The sequence below is a fragment of the Sarcophilus harrisii genome, chromosome 4, assembly GCF_902635505.1.
Source record: "Sarcophilus harrisii chromosome 4, mSarHar1.11, whole genome shotgun sequence".
NCBI classification, from domain to species: domain Eukaryota; kingdom Metazoa; phylum Chordata; class Mammalia; order Dasyuromorphia; family Dasyuridae; genus Sarcophilus; species Sarcophilus harrisii.
Window position 1 is genome coordinate 3,447,228 of NC_045429.1, and position 21,949 is coordinate 3,469,176.

The following is a 21,949-nucleotide window of genomic DNA, read 5'->3' on the forward strand; positions in this document are numbered from 1 at the left end:
AGGCAGAAGGAGAATCAGAAAAAAACTGATATCATGAAAAGCAAAGGAGAGAGTATTCAGGAGGAGCTGGTAGTCTCCAGTAGTGCATCCTGAAGAGAGGGGAGGAATAAGGAAGACTGAGAACAGGTTACCAGGTTTGTCAGTGAAGTAATTATTGGTAATTTTGGGAAAAAGAATCTTCAGCTTAGTTGTAATGTCCGGGCTAGCTTTCTGGAGGACTATTGGACTGGTCTTGGTCTTAACAGGATAGTCACCATGAGGATGGACAGGAATAGAGTCTAAAGTCTTTATTCTTACAGTCTGTCTACTTCACAGTCTGTGTTTGTCACAGTCTGACCCAGTCCTTGATCTTAGCGGAGGAGTGCAGGAGGCAGGAGAGCCACCAGGTGGAGGGTCAAAGATGGAGTGTCTCTTTTCCAGTCCTCTTAGCCCTTAAATACCTTACAATTACATCACTGCAGCATACCGATTATGTGTGAAGTAGAGAATCATTATATCACTATGCTAAATACTAAGTATATGTGAACTAGAGAACTATCATCTCATCAATTCTACTGAATTAACACTTTGTTGTAAATATCCTTGTTTCAAGTATCCTTCTCCAGAGTTCCGGCCCTTTACACTTTAGTGATGCGATTATGATACACAATCAAAGAATTGAGGAGTAAATGAACAAAGAGAAAATTGAGGCAAGAATATAATCAGTCAGCAAACATTTTTTAAGGGTTTGCTATTGGCTAGGCACCATGCTAAGTACTGGTGATATAATTACCAATAAATGATAGTCTACTCTTAAGGAGCTTTTAATCTCATAGAAAAAAAAGATGAAAAGGAAAGAAAGCTGAAAAGAGGAGTGGAAAAGAACGTGTATCACTGAGGGAATGATGGAGACATTCAAAACTGTTCAATGTACCTCAGCTGGTGAAAAATGGACAGACAATTGTATGGGACCCTTTCTTTAAACAGAACTTTTGGTTCTTCTGCTCTCCACTCATGGGTTCTAACCCGTGGGGAGGAAGTTGCTGATAAGATGTGAGTACCAAGGGTGATTCCATCTTGCAGCAGAAGATTTCCTATTGGTGAGGTTGTTATTATTTTTATTGTTGTTGTTTGGTGGCGTGAAAGCATAAGGGGAAATCCAAAAGCAAAGTGGAAGTCATTTTTCTTGGGTGTTTGACTGTTAAAGAGACGAGAAGCATAAGACAATATCTTGTGGGGATGGCAGTAGGTGGCGAATGCACCTCTAGTGCATGGAGATATTTCTGAATTGATTGATAAAGTTATTGCCTCAGATCAGCATCCCAGACAATGCTTCATTGAGCACCCTGCCTCGACCACATCAATAACACAAAGATACTCATTTCCTGATTGGATGTAATGGACATAAGCAATCATACTTCATCTTTATAAGAACTTGCTCCAGTGGAATACTAAATGCTTTCAATAACTATCTTTTTATAATGACAAACCATCACTGATTATATAAAATTAGCTTAGTATGGCAGCTTTGCTGGTGACCAAGACACAAACTGAGAAGAAACTCAGGACTTAATCTGAACGGCATGGATATCAGATTGTTGGTTCTGAACAGCGTCCTCCAACCTGTCCCTTAATTTCACACTAGAGCCTGAGGTGGGGGAACAGGGTCACTTTTAATAACTTGAAATAATATTTACGATAAGCCACTAGATGTAAAGCTAATATTGTTGTGTGACCTTGAAGACCATCTAAGCTTACATATTCTATATCCTCCTCATTTTATATACAAGGCAACTGAGGCCCAGAGTAATTAAGCAGCTTGCCAAAGGTGACTATAGATGTATGGGATGGAACATTAATTCCTTGAGAAATAAAATTGAATGTTACCCAGGAGGGTGTGTTACACATTAGATAAAAATATATGTGAGTGAATATTTCTGCCTTCAAGGAGCATGCATTGCATTGTAGGATATGATCTATCTGGGGGTGAGACCAGAGAAGGGATTATGCATGGACCCTCAGGACAGTAGTCATAGTATCCTTTCTCTGGCTGATGGTGTTATTGATTAAGAAATGGCTCTCCCATTAAAAGAAAAGATCTGGGGTCCTAAGAATATAGACTTCGAATTAGAATTAGAAGAATCTAATTTCCTGAATCTCTCCCCCATATTTTATAGACTTGAAAGCTGAGCCTACAAATCCTAAAGACCTAAAGTGTTGGTTGGGGAACCTTAGATTCTACAGTGTTCAATGGTGCTTTTAGGGATGTCCAATAATGAGCTCCCTCAAGAGTCGAGAGATATCCCCATCATTGGGGCTTTTTTGACTGAGGCTGGATGCCCATAAGAACATTGACCACAAAACTATTTCTCCAATGCAGTGAATAAGTTCTCAAATATGTGTGTGTAGGGTGAGGGTGGGAGGGCAGGCCCTTTACAGGTCATTGTCATGTAAATATAAACCGTCATCATCCTCATCATGCATGGTCACCTTCTAAACCTTTTGGATTCATTTCCAACAATGGAGATTTTTAAACCTTGATAATTATAACAGAGACTACACTATATGTATTAATTTCTATTTAGTGAACCTCTAATAGTAAAGATTTAGACAATAAAAGGCCTTAATTTTTTTTTTTTTTTCTTGAAGCTGGATTGCCAAGGAACTGTGGATTTTTTGGATTCTGCTAATGCTTAGTTATATCACATTTGAGGTGACAGCCACAGTGACCTGTTCAGTGAAGAGAGATCCTATCAGGGCACCTGCTGAGAGAAAGCATTTCATGCAGCTCATTTTCTCTAGCTTCATTGTCAAAGATCATACCAAGATAACAAAAGTATGGCTAAGGACTATCAATTCAAAGCATCAATTTAAAATTCAGGATTTTCTAGTACAATCTGTCCCAACTGATTTGCTGCTAAATTCTGACAGACTCCAGATCAACTTCTGAAAGTTTAAAAATGGAAACACAACAATGGTTGTTTTCATTGGCTCATCGCTCTCTGGTATCTTTTTATGGAGCCCCCTTTAAAGGCAGTTACTTGAACCAGTTGACCTTCAGTAGAGTGTGGGATTATAAAGAATGTCAAATATTAGCCTAAGGTTAATAGAAGCTGAGCTCTTTTATGGGTGCCTTCATGGAAATGTCCAAATAATCGCAACCATGTTTAATCAAATGATTTTAGAACTTCTAGATCAAAAGAACTACTTCCTCACTTAATAGTGCAATCAAATTGCCTCAGACTGACAAAGAGCCTCAGAGACCATTCAGTCCAGTCTGTGCCCAAATTAGAAACTCACATGGGGCCATTCCCGACAAGGGGAAATCCAGCCTCAATCAAAAGAGTCTCAGTGTTGGGGTATCTCCCAGTTCTAGAGGCAGCTCATTACTGGACATCCCTAAAAGCACCATTGAATACCAGAGGGTCCAGAGTTCCTCAACAAGGGAACCCTGATTCTTCCCCTCTCTCCTCCAACCAAGGGGTGAACTACACACCAAAAAATAGGCCAGGAGCTCCCTTATGATTATATAAGTAGTTTAATAATCAAATGGGTTAGTTACATAGGGGCTATCTGGGGCAGTTAGTGTATCGCTGATGCAGTGGATCTCTGTTTCCTGCTATGCAGCCAGATTATTCAATGGATCCCTGAAAAGGCCTCCCCAAAGTTCCATGGTAATTATACAAATCAGAAAAAGGGAGGAGGACCTAAGAAACATCACTGCATACATTAGTGCAGTTTGGGCTGGAATTTTGATTTACTGGATGAAAGGCCAGTGCAGGAGCTGAGATGTTCAGGCACTCAAGGCCATGTGCTGGTCACTTTGATTAAGTTCCTAGATACATGCAAATATATTTTTTTTCCTTCTTGCTGTCTTTGTAATGACTTTTGCCTCAGAGGGACCCCGTATTCTACTCCTGAAGTCCTTGTCATGCCTTTTGCCAATGAGAATCCCACAAGATTCCCTTTCTCTCGATGATTTGTGAGACTCTGCCTCCAATTCAACAGGTCACGATAGAAGCAGCAGAATAGTCACCAGTTACATTCTGAAAGATGATGTGCTTGTCACCATTGCCCATGGGTCTCCCTAAATCCACCCCGGTCAGTCCACCCTTGGAACTTTCCCTTGTGCTTTGGGTCTCAATACTGTGCTCAGCCTCTCAAGGTTTTTATTAGCTATCACTCCCTATATGATTGGACCATCTCTTGGAGTGGCCATGCATTTTTCTACCGATATTCTCTACAGTATTTCTTGGGAAGCATCCTTCATTTACAAAGTGTCAGAGCTTGCTCCCACCCACTCTGTGCCTCCATTGTCCTTGGGTTAGCCTTAACTTCCGTTCTTTGGAGACGGTGATATTCTACTGAAAATAATTGCAGAAAAATTATGCCTGTCAGCTTGTTAAAATTGAAGCTAATATTTTAATAATATTGTTACATTCAAAATCCCAGGAGGGTCCTTATCCTAGTGACTGAAAGTCTGACCCCTTCCTTCATTAGAAGGGTAAGGATGCAAACTATTTTCCTTCCATCCCTCCCCTGGAGCGTCAAGATAGAATCAGCCTTATGTTCCTGAAGTCTTCTGGAGGAGATGACCTTGAAAAAGGGACGCAGAAGAGGGATTACTTATTTCCCCTTTTGCCCTTCCTTCCTTTCGAGCCAAATGGAAATCTTTATATTATGTTATTACCATCTTTGATTCTTCCCTCTCCATTTCCCCTCTTCGATTCAATCAGTCGTCACATCTGTTGATTCTGCCTCCCAAATTATTCTCACAAAATTTTCCTCTTTTGTCCTCTCTAATACTTTACTTCAGATGCCCATCATTTCATGTCGACTATTGTAATATATTTCTAACTGGCCCTTCTTTCTCTGATTTTTCTTTCTCTGATATGTTCTTCATTCTGATGGCAGATTAATCATTCCAGTGAACAAGTTTGAATGGCACTCTCCTCCTCAAAAATCGTCTCTCGCTCCTTGTTGCCTAAGGAATAAATTTCTCCTCAGTCTTGGCCTTAAGGTCCTTTACAATCTGCCTAACTCTACCATTCCAGCTTTGTTTTCCCCTCCTTTCTTTCATCATCTTTAAATTCTTGCCAAACCAGACCACTAACTGTTCTGCCCTATTTACTTGCATTGCCCACTTATTACACATTTTCCACAGGCTGTGTCTGAATAGAATGGAGGTATGAATGAAGAAAAAACTATTTATTGAACCCTTACCATTTGCAGTTGTTGTCTAGTCATATCTGACTCTTTGTGACTCTGGGTGCCATACTGTTCATGGGATTGTCTTGGCAAAGATAAGAAAGTAGTTTCCCATTTCCTTCTGCAAAGCAAACAGAAGTTAAGGGGCCTGCCCAGGGTGGCACAGCTAGCCAGAGGCCATTTTTGAATTCATGTCTTCTGACTTCAGGCTGACAGCATTCTCACCCTCCCCAACCCTCTCTCCTCTCTGTGTCACTTTGTCCTTCCCTTTGCCCGTCCCCTTTTCTGCCTCTCCCTCCATTTCTTTTCCTCCCTCTCTCTCTCTCCCTCCCTTCTCCCGCTTCTGTCTCTCTGTCTCTGTGTCTATCTGATTCTGTCTTTGTCTTTGTGTGTGTCTCCTCTGTTTCTCTGTCTGTCTCTGTCTCTGTCTCTCTCTGTCTCTGTCTTTCTCTCAGGGTCTCAGTGGATCTTGGGCTCCCATTGCAGCTCAGTTCTTTGGTAAAATCATTAAATTTCTTTTGATGTGCGTTTCTTCAGGGTAACAGGAAGATTGAAATAGCTGACCTCTGTCACCCTCTCATCTCTAATCCTCCGATCATCACATTTCTCATTTTCTTTTTCTATCTAAAGCATGTATATAGTTAGAGCTAGAAAGGACTCAGAGGTCACTGCAAGCAATGAGATGCCACTTAATTTCCCAGGGATAATGCGTAGCAAAGGCAGAATTTGAACCCATCTCCTGTGTCCTTCCCAGTAATCACATGACTGGGCTTCCTTGGCCTTGGGCATCTTGGGACCCATTCCTGTTTTAGCCACTTTCTCACTCTGGGGTTCCGAATGTGGCCCTGACTTTTCCTCAGTGTCTCCTCAATAAGAAAGTTAGGAGCACAGGACAAAGGTGGAACTTAGAGGAGAGAAGAAATGTGACAGTATCAATGTCAGCCATTACTCTTATTGGCTATTCCTTTGTTTGCCAACTTGACTGGCCTGAATGGCACCAAAGAACTCTGCCAGGGCTGATCAAGAACCTTTCCTCATGGTTTACTTTGTATGGGGACACATGAGGTGTTCGGGAAGGACCAGCTCCTCTGGAGGGAAGGCTGCTGAGGCCTGTTCCAGGCTACTCATCTACCCTTGGTGTCCACCTGTCACCCAGTTTTTACCTGTGACCCCAAGAAGCTGGAACATGCACAGGTTTTAAATCCATCTGTGAGTTGGGAGCATGGGTGTAGACTTCTCCCAGCAGAATGGGCAGAGGAGAATGACTTGTTCCAACAGCTCTGAAGGAGCATTTGGAGCTTGGTCAGACATCAAAGAAGCCAGGGTTGTCCGGGGCAGCCAGGGCCGACCCCAGTTGTCCTTCACTTTTTTCTTGCTGCTGAACTTTGAGGATTCTGAAAGAGAAAGTGAGGTTGTAATTTGCCCAATTCTTGGGCAAGTCAAGGCCTGTGTGGGTCATGGTCTTTGAAAAGGAAGACTGATCATCCATACATTCACTGCTCTGAAGATGCCTGCCTTCCCAATAGGGGAATTCAGCTCCCCAGTGCTACTTTCCACTCCCAACCTTGGATCTCCAAAAAGAAATACACCTTTAATTCCAGTCTGGGTCTCCCCACCTCACCCATGAAAATATAGAAAAGGAAAGGACTTGATATATCCTTTTTTAATACCTATTTTGTGTTATATTTGTGGTATAGGAAAAAGGATGCCGAACACTAAGAATTGTAGAACGAATGGACCCAAATCCAGAAGCTGATTATTACTCTGAGAAGAGTCCAAGCTTTTTGGGGGCCCCGTTTCTTTGCTGACTGCTAATTAGCCATTCTCCATCTCAGCTTGGCTGAGGCCCCTCTGCACAAACACCAGGATAAGGCTTTGCTTTCCCCTGGCTTCATGTTCTCTCTGATAGGGACTCTTTCCTTCATGCCGGCAGCCTCTACTTTCTGATACTCACAAGATCAGATCTAGAGAAGGAAAAAAAAAACCAAACTTCCAAAAGGTACAAAGCTCCAGACTCCCCTCGAGAATCTCCATCCCTTATTATGCTGAGTTAGGGAAGGTCTCTGACTTCCTCCTTCAATTTTAGACTTCAAGAAATTCACCCATGAGAAGCTGCTTTGACTCTCATCCCTGAGGCATCCTTGATAATTCCTTTTTTCCAGCTCATTAACCAATAAGAGTGAGGGTGTGGGGGAGGGAAACTCAACCATGTAATGAGTCATACTTTGGTGGAATCAGGCAGAATATCTCAGTATGCTTATTTTTTTTAACCTGATCCCCCAGAAACAGGCAGAAAATATAGGTCCATGCTCCTTTTTTAAGAGGAGAAAATCTCTGGGATTCATCAGAATGACCCTTTAGTGAGGGGGTCACGAGGGGCTGCTACACTTGTTCCACATCTTCCCCCATAAATACATTTACAAAATCATGAAAAAATTCAATTTAATACTTATTTTTAAAATTTTATTTTCTGGATGCTAGATGTGAAGATTAAGGGGGAAAATCTTTATTCTTAAGGAGGTGCAATCCTTAAAGAGACATTAAATGGCCAAGTGACTGGTGCAGAGCAGATTGTCACAGAGGATTGAAGAGATGGTAAAAAAAAAAATGCCTTAGAAAATGGCAGGCAAGGGAGATTGGTTTCAGATGGGGGCAGGGTTCGAGCTATTTCTCCCCACCAGAATCCTAGCACTTAGGATGGTGTCCTGGATTCAGTAGCGGTCCTTCAAAGGTTCACTGAATGGCTCTGATTGCATCATCACTGAGTCTTGGCCCTCCAAAGCTGGGCTCACCAGTTTTATCACTGATTCTGTGAGAGGTACAAGGCCAAATCTGTCTCCATGTTTTCAGAACTCTAGTCCTTTTTTTGTTTGTTTTCCATGCTTTGTGTATTTGGGCATGGACATTTGAGGCCATGCATTTCACTGCTAGCTATTTTCTCCTGTGAACTTTCAAAGATCTATACTGCTGGTCTCTATTTCTATTGAATTAGTGGCTTCTGACCTATAGAAGTACTTTCTAAGTGAACATTTTCTTTGGCAAACAACACATCAACCATTCTGGAAAAGTTAAAGTCACCGGTCAGACTAAACTGTTCAAACAGCTGAGAGGCAGAGAGAGAAAGAGAGAGAAAGAGAGAGAGAGAGAGAGAAAGAAAGAGAGAGGGGGAGGAGGCAGAGACAGAGAGACAGAGAGAAACAGACTCACAGAGAAATAGAGACAGAGACAGATAGACACACAGAAACAGACTCACAGAGAAATAGAGACAGAGAGAGAAAGAGAGAAACAGAGACAGAGAAAGAAAGAGAGAGAGAGAGTGAGAGAGAGAGAGAGAAAGGGAGGGAGGGAGAAAAAGAAAAAGAGGAAATTCTATTTATATGGAATTTCAGTCCAAACATAGATGAACATGCATATAGATACATCTATGTATACATGTGTGTAAAGATATAAAAATAATACATGTGTCTATGTCCATTTATAGACATACACACATATGAAAGCATTTTTAACTTCTTGGATTTATTTCAAGGTATTATAACTTCAACTTGTAAAGTATCTAACATCATTTCTTAGTCATGGCATATTCAGAGGTAGAATGATTTAAAATAAAGTAAATGCATCACTAACAGGACACATTGTGCATTGAGAAACTGTCAAATACAGATGCATAGTAGCTCTCTTTAAACGACTTTCATCTTTTACCCCCCACTGTCTAAAATCTGCTACTGTCTTTAAAACCTCTCCCTCCCATTTCCTCACTACTGCTTTCTCTAAAAATGTGCTGAAGGATGGCAACATCCAACAGAGATCACCCAGTTTTCATTTCCTCTTCCTCCACTCAATTACAGCAATGCCTTGGTTCCCCAATCTCGTTAAAATAATAAAATTACCTCCAGTTCAAATTCTTATTGCATGGTATCTGAACCCATCACCAAATGGGGAAACCATTCTTGCTAATGGACTCTCCTCTCCCCAGTGCAGATAATGGCCCCCTGTGGACCGAAAGAGTTAATATCATTTGGTCCCAAGGATGAAGCTAGACATTAGAGAGAATCGGGTTCCTTGTGGAGTTCCTGAATGGACCATTCCCTACCTTCCTCACCCACCCACTCCCACATTTTCGAATGGTGCTGACTTTATCTCAAGCTTTATTTCAGTTTCTTAGAAGCACTAAACATATATATATAGAACTGTCAACAGGAAAGGCCATTTTGATGTTTTGTTTTTGTTTTTGGACTTTTGAGCAGTTTGTTGAGTTGCTTCATTAATCTCTCCATCTCTGCCTCTCCTCCATCTGGAGTCAAATGGGGATGGAGGTGGAATTGCTCAGATGTTGAATGCGCAAGCATACCCTGCAAATCTAACACAAAAATTGCAGAGGGAAGCACTTCTGTGACAATCACAAATTGATAATGCTGCAAAAAACAACCCCTATTATTTCCATTTATGATACTGAAGGGTGCATTGGAAGCTTGATTTTGGATGTATTTATTGAGTTCAATTCTTAAACATGATCAAGGAAGTATGCAGTGGTTCACATTGAAAACATTTAGAATTTAAACCTTTTACATGATCATTCTTCAATTATGACTATTCCTGATTTGTCACCGATGAAATGAAATACTCCATCAAATCATCTCAGAACGAAACTCCAGAATCATAACATTTGAGAAGCCCACCTCCCCACACTGCTACAGTGCTGGTTCTTTTTTATGTTTTGTCTACTCTTATCACTAGGTGGTGTTGATGAGCAAGGTTGGTTAACCTATGGTCATCTAGCTAGAAAGTCTGTCTGAACATATCTTGGCCATAGCTCCCTCCTTCCTTCCTGTGGATGGAGTGTCCCAACCACTTGTGAAGGGGAAAAAAAAGCTGATATATCATTGGACTCATCAATGAAAATTTGAAAACATGATTTCAAACTAGAGAAAGATGGGAAAAAGATGAATACCATAGCATTCTCAGAACAGAAAAGAAGTTAAACCTGTCAATGACAGAGCAGTAAATGTCCTCCTACTCTTCACATGATTTCTAGGAGTACAGGAGATAATATTACTTTTTTTCTTCCTGGTTAGCTTATATATGGAGAATCATATTCAGGACTTGGTGGAACAGTTTATGTTGAAGAAAGTCTACAATAGGAAGACCAGACTGATGAAGAACCTTGAATACAACCCAGGAATTGAGAGAAGGAAGTCTTGAGAAGAGAAGACTCAGAGAAACATAACTACAACAATAACAACAAAAGTATTTAGAGAGTGACCATAGAGGAGCATTTCTGTATTGTTTTGTCCCTAGTTAAAACCAGGAGCCATGGGGGGGGCATTGCTAAGAATCAAATTTTTGTGGGTTTGATATTGGGGGAAATCTTCCTAACAATTAGAAATGCTCAATAGAGTAACATTCCACCTCAGGAAGTACTTAGTGAGTCTCTGATCTTTGGAAATCTCCAAGCAAACCTGGATTATCTAATTTGTTCATTCATTTCTATGAAGGACTGGGTGGAATCTGAGAGAAGGTTCTCTCTTTTGAGATACATATATATATATCTATTGACGAAGATGGCAACTCAAGTCCTGGGTTCCAAACGTGATTTAGTTACCTATTCTCTTTGTGTTCTGGGAATGAGGAATTGACCTCATACATCTGAGTTTCTTCATCTGTAAAATGATGAAGTTGAATTAGATCTATGCTTTGCAGTATTCAGGCTATTAGCATATGTGCTTCATTAAATTATTCTAGACCCCAAATTTGAGGTGATAGAACAAAAATAAAGATCTATTTCTCTATCCCACTTTGCCTCTTTTTCTTTTCAGGTAGCTTAGTACAGTGCATTCACTGTAAACTCCATAAGCATTGTTGCATGGAGAAACCAGTACAATTTCTTACCCATTCTCTACAGAACCCTTACAAGTCTTCAAAATAAAAAGAGACAAATAGGGAAAGACAGACAAGAATAGAGGCAGAGACAGAAAAAGACAGAGAAGCAGAGTCAGAAATAAAGACAGAGACAAACAGTGACAGACAGATACACATACACACACACACAGACAGAGATGGGGACAGAGACAGAGCTAGAGAAAGACAGAGACAGGAAAAAAATTCAGCTTTGTTTTGTTTTATTCATTAACCTGCTAAGGAAAATAATTTTTAACAGTACCTAAAATTGTCATATATGTATACATATATATATATATGTATAGTCACACATTTAAAAATACACATATGCATATATTCCAATTCAACTATGAAAAGGTCACTTGACAAACATCACAATTTGTCATTAATCTTTAATCTTTTCAGTTTCCCTAGAAGACAAGGCTGGGAAGCACACCACCAGGGGAAAAAGAAACCCATTCTTATGTCCCATAAAGTGTCATTCACTATTTCCTCACTATCAGTCAATGAGGAAGAGCTCTCTACCTCCTGAGCCCATTTCTGCTCATTTCTAAGGATCTCTCCTCACACTCTAACTTCTGCCCCTGGGACTAATCTTCCACTTGGCAGATCTTTCCAGGTCCCTTGTCTGACTTACTGTTGCATCTAAAAGCATGTATGGAGTTGTTTATTTTAGGAATCTCATAACAGGACATTTGTCAAACAGCTTTAAATGATTTTTCCCAACCTTACTGATAAATATAAATAAATCTTTGCAAATTGCAAATGACGTCATGTTCTGATCAACTGTCTCTTTCTACTGTATGCAAAGCTGATCATTGTCCTAGGGTTTCATTTCTCTTGGCATAATTGGCTAAATCTCCAGGGTATCTTTGGCCCAGAATGCGCAGTGATTTCCACATCAAAATTTGGAGCCGAATTTCAACTGAAAATAAATCAATGCCAGGAAAATGCATAGACATTCAGGTTCCTTCAATTTCAGGGATCCAACAAATGTTTTAAATAAAGACTGGACTTGGACTGCTCTCCGGAAAGAGCTCGAGGTTCTGAATCTATATGGAGAAAGACCTCAGAAGCTGCTGCCCACATGTGGTTGATCCATGCCTGCTCGGTCATTCACTGTGAAAGTCTCCCAGCCCCCTTGTGTTTTCACTTCTGCTCTGATTTCTTTTCTCTGAATTCCCGGTCCCTTGGATTGTAGTCGGCTCAGCACTGGCAATAGCACTTCTCAGTATAATTCTGCCAGCTTATGATGTCGAAGACTGCTGATGAGAGGTGATCCAGTTGGACTGGAATAGACAGGATGGAATCTGCAGCACTGAAAGACGTGCCCAAGTGAAGTCAACAAGTTTTTAAGCACTCACTCTCTTTCTGGCACTGATGTAAGTACTCGCAATACAGTGGAAAGACAAAACCAATCCCTCTTTGAAGGAGATTACAATCAAATGGGCCACAACTGGAGGCTAGACCCCCATTCCTCTGACCTGGACTAGTGAAGTTGCTCAGGATGGGCAGGCCTACCCAAAGTCTCTTTCCACTTCAACGCATCCTCTGTCCAACAACTAAAGGGATTTTCCTAGAGCTTGTGTCTGACCATGTTACTCAAACGCCTGCAGCATTTTGCCTTCAGGAGCAATCTGTTTGGCATTCAGGACCCTTCTTCTCTATCTTTCCTGTCTTCTTACATCCTGTTCCCCAATATGCATTCTTTGATCCAGTAACACTTGCCTCCTGGCTGTTCCATGATCAGGACCTGATCTCCCCCAGCTCTGAGAATTGCCTCAGTTGTCTTTCCTATCTGAAAAGCTCTTTCTCTTCATGTCCAACTCTGGGCTTGCCTGCTCTCCAAGTCCCACCCAAAATCCCATCTTCTAGAGGAAACCTTTCTCGATATTTCTGTTCTTCCCTCTGCTAATTAGTTCTTATTTATTCTACATATAAGTGACTTTGTACATACTTATTCGCATGTTATCTTTCTTGTTAGATGGTGAGCTCCTTGAGAGCAGACACCGACTCAGTCCTCTTTGTGTACCTCCTACAAAACAGACACAAGAAATACTATTGACTGGTTAAATGGGGAAGCCCTATGGAACCTATATTGTATGAATAAGATATATTCAGAATGGGAGTGGTCTCAGAGGGAAAATTCTAGTATTAAAGCAGAGTAAAATTTCTTATAGAAGTTGGGATTTGTAGCTGATACTTTAAAGAAACCATGAAAAAAGATAAAGGAGGAAAAATTCTACATAGGGGAAACAGGCACTAATAATGCACAGATTGGAAAGATAGAATGACTTGTGTGAGAAACAGCAAAGATGCCAGGATCATCAGGGGCAGCATGATGGCAAAATAGAGCACTGGGCCTGTGTCGAGTATCAGTGACTTACCAGCTGTAGGATCCTGGGCTAGTCAGTGAATTTCTGTTTGAATCAGTTTGTTCCTCTGCAAAGTGGTGATAAGATACTCCCTGCCAAACAGACATATGGGAGAAATGTTATGAAGGTAAAATCAATAAGGTTGGGCAATGGTTTAGCATTCAGGGAAGACAAAAGATGGCAAAACTGGTGAAGTATCAAGGCAATAGTCCAGTGAGAAAGAGAAAGCAATAATGATGCTCATCAGTGATCATGAACATCATTAACAAGATAAATATAAGATTTTCATTTCAGGTCATAGAATAAACAACAGCTATGGGACAGTCATGTTGATGAACATTAACAAAAAGAGCATCAAATATCCTAAAAAATATTGTCTTAGTGTGAATTTTAAAAAGTTTCTATATTAGCCAGTATAATGTCATCTCTTTGAAGGCTGAGAAAGTTTTGTTTTGGACCTTGGATCCCCAATTTGTTATACGTTCATAAGTGAGTCAAGAACCAGTGATTTTGTTTCTATAGATACCATTGTCTACGTTTCCAAGTGTAACTTAACTCTCTGGTATGGGATGAGGGAAGTGATTAAAATTCAGACAAGTTAATAAACCTTTCCATGAGATCAGAAGTCATATTGTCAGAGATGGGTATTGATCTCAAGCCTCCCTGATATGATATCTCTTTTCCCCAAGCAAGGTTTTGAAGGTTGGAACCAAAGCAGGGGCATTCTCATGTATGCTTAAGGCCTGCCAACCAGACATATGTGCTCTAGTGGATTATGCTCTAAAGGGCATCTTTGCTGTGAACTCTTCTAAGGAAAGTCTAAAAGGATTTTTCACATTTCATTTTGAAGACGAGGAAATAGAATAAAATATATTCTACTTGTAATTTTTTAAGAGGGAAAAGTAATTGTTGCTTTAAATACTGCTTTTCCTCCTGAAGTATTCTGGGTGTGTGAAGATTCAAAATTGATCATAATTAAGAATACACTGGAGCAGCTTCAGTGATGAATCGTTAGTAATTGTCACCGATGGTCAATATTCCTCTTTCTTCCTTTTTTTTCTCCTTAAGATGCACAATGTGCTGTAACAAATTCAATAGCCATCTTCAACTCACAAACAGGTGGGTTAAGTGGTACCCAAAAGGAACTTCACTTAAGCAAGAGCAAGGAAATTGAACGAGACCATTGCTAGTCAATCAACCAGTCAATCAATCCACAAAGTTCGATTAATCGATTAATCAATTGGCATGTACCAGACAATGGGTTAGGGATCTAAGAGAGAAATGGAATCATCTTTGTTCTCTTAGGGGGGAAGAACATAAAGGATTTTCCAAAAGCCTTAGGACAATTAAGTTTTATTAAAGCAGAAACCTGCATCAAGATTAACGACACCATTTGTAAACAGAAGAAGTAAATGCAAAATAATATGAGATATTCCAATAGATTATATCAGAAAAGAAGTCTCCCGAGTTTAGCTTGAAGCGAGCAGCTAGGGAGGAGAGTGGAGAAAGACCAGGAGTCAGGAGTCAGAGGAACTTGAGTTCTAAGGAACATTATGTGTCTCTGAAGAAGTTAGCTTCCTTATATATAAAATGAGCAAAATAATAGTATATGATACCTGATACTGGTGACAATGATGAGCCTAACTACTCAGTGACGAGAAGGCAGTACATTGCAAGCCTCACGATTTTAGCAAAGACTGAATTAAGAACACTAAGTTGATTTTTCTTCATCTGGGCTTTGCCAGACTGCAGCTTATACTGTCTTATTTCACCATGGAAAAGACACAGGAGTGATGATTTGGGGATGTTCTGAATCCATTTCCTTGGTATCATCATCATCAATTTAAACAGACCCATAAGGTTTCCAAAATATCTCCCATTCATTAACATGGATAATCCCTCAGCATCTGTGTAAAATAATGTTCATTTTATAAATGAAGGAACTGAACCTTAACAGTGCTGATGGGAGTTGCCCAAGATCAATTTCACTATATTGCTTAAGTGGAATTCAGAGTCTGGTTCTCCTGAGTATATGTTTGGCCTTGTATCCTTTTGTTGTCCAGGCTTTCCTATTCACCATAAAGCTGAACCCCTCTCCTCCCTCCCTCCCTCCCTGCCATTCTATGTCTGCCCTCCCTCCCCTTATGTCTTTGGTTCTTCCTCAGGAAATCAAAGTGCATGTTTCTTTTTCCTATGGCAGTTCTCTGTCTCATGTGGCACCCAGCTCAGTGGCAGGAAGTCTGAAGCTGCCACACTCTGATAGGTATAAGCTAGGTTTTAGGTGGTTCTGTATGTCCAGTCCTTATCTGATTCTTGAAATGATCCCTTTATTTGCTCTCACCCAAAATAGGAACATGGATTCAATTACCAGCAAAAGTTGACATCTTTTCATCCCTCTAAATCTTCTATCTTGAAATCAAGGTCATCTTATTTCTTAGCTACTGACTTTGGATCATCCAAGTAGCTGGAAAAACAACACACACACACAGACACACAAATGTCAGACCTTTGTAGGTTTCCCATTTTCATATTTCATTGATAAACACAAAGTGGATATGGTTAAAAAAATGGAGCTTACATGGAAATCTACACCACATCTTGGGGTCACATTATTGCTTCTGTTCCTTCATTTTCAGTGAAATCATGAGGTAGTGATTTGGCTAGCATATCAGGCAGATTGAAGTGAGGCTGAGTTGTAGTTTAAAATTATTTCTGTATTTTTCTTGTTGTCCATTACCCTCTTAGATCATGAAGGAGTGAGCACATATCTAGGTGAATCCTTCTGAGCAAGCTCTAAAATGTTTCTTATATAAAGTACCTTGCAAACCTCAAAGTACTATCTGAGTGTTATTGACATTACCTTTAGTGACAGCATCAGACTGTCCCTGAAATCAGGGGCAACTTTTGAATTCTATTTCATTTTAATAGATCAGTATTTATCCTCTGCTAAGTGCTGTATAGTTCCTGTTTCATCTTCATAGTCATATGAATAGATTTTGTTTTTATCTACCCATTCTGCTGGAAGTCTTCATGTGCTCGGGATAGATACCTCCCTAAATCCCCTATGGGTCTGAGACCCTTTGCTTCTCCTTCACCTGGTTTATGCTGTTTGCTGAGAGAGATACCTCGGTGTGGTCACTGCTCAAACTACAGCTTCTTGGAGTCACAGGTGACAGTTAGATGACAATGGACACAACAGGTGAATGAGCAGCCATGAAAAGAGTTTGCAGCCCTCCCACCACAGATGCTAGAACTCCCTGAACACTTCATGTACCCCATATGGATTACAATATATCTATACCTCTATTTTTTCTCTCTAGCTAATTCTCAAGTAGGCAGTGATTGATTAATCATCTAGTTAGTGAAAGTTCCAGATTCCTCATTTAAACTTTCATCCTTTCCTGAAACCAACATGCTACATGGCCTCCAATCTTGGATACTCAAGGGAGAGTGTTACTTATAGAAGAGATTGGAACAAATAGATCATTTGTAGTTTAAAATTATTTCTGTATATTTCCTGTTGCCCATTACCATCCTAGATCATGAAGGAGTGAGCACATATCTAGGTGAATCCTTCTGAGCAAGCTCTAAAATGTTTCTTATATAAAATGCCTTGTAGACCTCAAAGTACTAGCCGAGTGTTATTACCATTACCTTTAGTGACAGCATCAGGCTGTTTTATGGTGAAATCAGGGACAACTTTGAATTCTATTTCATTTGAATAGATCAGTATTTATCCTGATGACTTTTAAACCATATCTTTAAATGGAGTCCCATATTCCATCTTTGGGGATGTTATGCTTTTTCAATCATGAGAAAGATTGATGTACCTTTAATGATGCATAAAATGAAGATATTGGATAATGGATTTAGCTAAAATCCTATGGAAGCTTGCAAACCATTTTGTTCGAAAACAACAATGTTCTAGCTGGATTGTGAATTATAGCAAATGAAATGTGCTAGAAAATGAGAGTGCAAGGAGATTGGTCTCTCCCTATTGGCTGAGAAAAAATTTCTTTTTTTAGTAAAAAAACAATGATCTATTTAGAAACTTAGGAATTTTTTTTTCTCTTTTAGAAACTCTTCCTTTATCATTGTTATCTCTGTGGAGGATGCAAACAATCATTTTGTCCTTAATCAATTTAAATGTAATTAGTCAGTAAAACTAGTAAGTAATGGTGCCATTACTCCAAACAAGTGACTAAATTTCCCTTTTGTTTGTGGTTAGTTTTTAATAGAACTTAAAACTTAGTCATCAGATCAAGATCTTCCCCTTTAAAAGTGAGTCCAGATCTTGATTCAAAATTTCTCTTGATGGTATATTGTATAAATGTTGTTTAAAAGTAACTGATGATAATATGTAGCATTGATCTAGAACTTGATAAATATTATCTTCTTTGATCCTCAGAACAATTTTGAGAGGTGCATGCTATGATTCCTGTTTTGGAGGCCAGGAAACTGATACGAATAAGTATCTAAGGCTGGACTCAAGATCAAGTCTTTGTAATTCCAGAACAAACCCTCCATCCACTTATCACCTGACTGTCAGTGCTCTTTCAACAAAGAGAAGAAAATGCAAGCTATTTAAAGGCCAGAAATATCATTTTTTGACTTCCACCCTCATTATCTGACCCAAAGTAAGTATTCAGTAAATAAAGAAATGGTAGGTATTATCTGATTGGTGAGTTAATAAGATCATGGAGCTGGAAGAACCCTCAACACTTCAAATTCAGGGGTTCTTAATGCATGTATGTGTGCATATGTGTGTGACGGCTTGCTTTGGTGAAACCAAAGGACCCTTTGCTAGAATAGTGTTTTTAAATATTTGAAGAATATTACATTACAATTACATTACAGTTTTATGATAGGTGGAAATACATAGTTATCTTTTTTCCCATCCAAGTTCAAAGAGCTCCTGAAATCTATTCCTTGAACCCATGTGCTAGACTGAAGCATTCTAAACTCTAGAAAACATCGCCATAGACATTGGGCCAAAATTTCACATCTCTTAGTCATTATTTCATCAAACTGTGCTCATGATTCATTCATTTTTGATCCAAAAAGAATTTTGTAGCTTCCTATGTTATGCAAGGGACAGTTAGACAGGGGCTGTTAAGACAAAGAGGAAACAACCATTGCCCTCATGGGGCTTACATTCTACTGTAGCTAAACAATATACCTACAGGTAGTAAGTACTATTTCTATGCACAAATGAAAGGCAAAATTCATTTTGACAGGAGCATTTGTTCTTGGGGAGGAGACTGAAAAGTAACTCCCAATGATAGGAATAGCTGGAATCTCTATGGATATTTTTTTGGTCGAATTCAAGGATGCTCTGATTTTCCTGGCTAAACAGCATTATGGTTTTGAGAGCCATGTTTTCTTTCCTTTCTTCAAAATTTGTTCACACCTTTGCAAATGATTATTGGACAGTTTGGTGTGTGACTAAAACATGAGCTAAAAACATACTCACACACACCTTGATTAGATAAGTTAATGTCTCATCAGTGATTTTCACACCTCCAAAAACTGGCTCCATCCCACACAATTTTTTTGGATGGAAAGATTTACAGGTGATGAGACAAATTCCACAGTTTGGTTTTGTTTCTGACTGAATGGAAGTTTAGTTGCTAAGTGGGGAGGGGAATGAGAAAATTAGGATGGCATGGTAGGAAGAGCATAAGACAGTGTTAGAAGGAGTTGAGTTCAAATGCTGTTTCATACTTTTATTAACTTTCTGACCCTGTACAATTAACTTAATCTCTTTGTGCCTCAATTATCTGCAAAATGAGAATGGGAAGGACTTTACCCTTCAAATACTTTCTATCTCTCTCTCTCTCTCTCTCTATTATATATATATATATATATATATATATATATATATATACTCAACATATGAATTAATTTTTGAAAGAAAGAGGAAAAAGATAAATGTCATCTAGCCCAAGATATTTTTAATTGACATATTCAAAAATAGAAGTCACATTATTCTTAGTATTCAAGGTAGAAATTAACTAATATACCAGTAGAGCTAAAATATCACCTATATGGTAATATCTTTCAAAGTATGGATTATCATTCATCCCTGCCTTCTTAAGTTACATGAATGACAATGACCATGTGGATCAATCTCCTACTATTTCTATGATACTTTTAGATTTACAAAGTGCTTTCCAAATATTATCTCATTTTTCCTTACAACAACCTTGGGAGGTGGGTACCATCACTAGAAAGTAAGACAGACAAGAGTCATCTAGACAGTAAGTGTCTACATTCAAATCTGAACTCAGGTTTTTCTGATTCTATGCCTGGTGCTCTGTGTATTGGGTCATTCAGTGGTCAGATATACCCTATCACCATTTTCATTTTAACTGCTGAAGTAGATTCCCCCGAGATGACTTCCAGCCCTAAAGTCATGATTTTAGAGCTTTCTGGAGTCAGTGTTAGGCATCTGGGATGATGCTCAGTAATCATGTGAGGCAAGTCAGTGAAGCAACTTAGGCCTCAGTTTACTCTTCTATAAAATGAGGGAGTTGAATGAGATGGCCTTTCTATTTATGATTCCATGATCCTATGGAATTCTTGAACATATTCTCCTATAAAGTTTCAAGAGAGTATCTATTTGATGCATTCTGGGCCATTCCTGCCAAGATTTTTGGATATTTTATTGTTACTGACATAGCAGTTGTCTCTTCCTCCACCACCCTTAGCTCTTCCTTCATACAGAGCTCAATACGGAGCTATTTCTGCCCGTACACTGAAGTGATGTCCTTCATGGTTTTTTTCATCCAGATATTTCATCATTAGTCTTTAGTTTTAGCTAAAATTAAAAAGTTTTGGCCCACTTTTCCTAGCATGGTTTTCTTTGTTGCCATCTCAATACTAATTTCTCGTTCTGGCATCCTGAGATTCTGCGATTCAGGATTTCCAGACCTTCTGGGATTGGGTGCCATCTCACTATTGTAACGCCAGTAGTTTTTTAATTTGCTTTAATCGAAAGGATTCATTGCTTGCCAATTATTATGGTGATATTAAGTATTGTTAATGAGTGCTAACCTTTTTATATTTGTGTAAAACTTTACCAGGTTGCCAAGCATTTTCACAGGTATTATCTCATTTTAGCTCACAAATGGTGTGTGAAAAAGGTGGGGCAAGACTTGCTCTAAGTTAGAAAGTTGGTTGGTTTGATGTAACAGCAACAAGAACAATAATCCATCATTTAGAAATTAAAGTTTCTAACCATTTTTTTCATCCGTGAGCCCATTTAATCTACAAAACAAGTATGTAAAATAGGGGCTATTATTATAATCTACGTTTATAGATAATGAAGCCATACCTGAGGAGGGTCAAGTGTCGTGCCCAAGGACATCCAAAAGTAAGTGTTCAAGTTAGGTTTGGAGCTCAGGGAGCTTTCAGATCCAGTCTTCAACTACCATTAGTCAAATTATTCCTATTGTTTCACTTAGATTTGTGCCAAGCAAGTTTACTCCAAGAACTAATATATTCATTCTCCCTTCTTTATTATTGTTATTTATTATCTAGCTACTTCAAAGTTGAAACATTTCTCTCCAATTTTTGTTTTCTAGACGTCTCATTTGTCATTGCCATTGTTGATGAGTTCCTTTGGAAGCCACTTACACAGCATTATCTATGATCTTGTCAATGAGAAAAAATGATGAGAAAACAATGAAATCATAACAAAATACGTGATATTCAAATAAAGCTCAAGGACATTGGTCATCAATTTCCTTTAGCTATAAAAAGTGTAATTTGTATTGGTAATGGTCAAGTTGAACAATTTCAATGATTTGGAAGTTTTAGGATGAAAGAGGAAATCAATAGATCAGTTTATTAACCCAAATTTGTTAAACACTATGTGTCAAATCCACAAGTGAAAGTCCCTCCCTCATGGGAGCAGACATGTACATAAATATATACAAGCTTAACAAAGTAGGGAAATTATTCTGGAGACTGTAAACTCAAATTGGAAAATGATATTAAAAAAAGTATAACTAAACTTCTTTTTGAAAGAAATTGGTGGTCTTGTTATTACAACTAGTGAAATAAATCTTCACCACTTTTTATTTTTATCATGAGGAAAAGAAGAATTAAGATTTGGTGTATAAATTATCATAATTCTTAAAACAACACTTAAAAAGAGATATCAAATATGATATGTGTGAAAAATGAACAAAAAAAGGAGTGATTTGTGTCCATGAGTGTGTGTACACAATACAAGAAGGACTTGTCATATGACTTGTAGGTATAAGATAATATTCTAGGCACTGTCGGTAAGTATAAAATGAATCATTGCCTACAGGGAGCTTAAATTTTAATAGTATTTTGGAGATATATTCACAAATAAATAAGGAAAGTCAAAGTATATTTTAAAGGAAAAAGTAATCAAATGAGAGATCAATATAACTTTGCTGTAATAGGGACAAATTTGCTTAGCTCTGAATTAATCTCAGTGACCTAAGGGGAATGAT

At 38.9% G+C, this 21,949-nt stretch overlaps 1 protein-coding gene across 1 annotated transcript in view; it reads left to right on the top strand.

Annotated features, from left to right (window-relative positions):
* LRRIQ3 (leucine rich repeats and IQ motif containing 3) overlaps positions 1 to 21,558 on the top strand; it is a 199,190-nt gene extending 177,632 nt beyond the window's left edge. The window contains exons 9-10 of the transcript XR_004234226.1: positions 17,869 to 18,097; positions 21,047 to 21,558. The gene's annotated coding sequence lies outside the window, so the exon portion shown is untranslated. The remainder of the gene's footprint in view (positions 1 to 17,868; positions 18,098 to 21,046) is intronic.
* Positions 21,559 to 21,949: the final 391 nt, after the last annotated feature.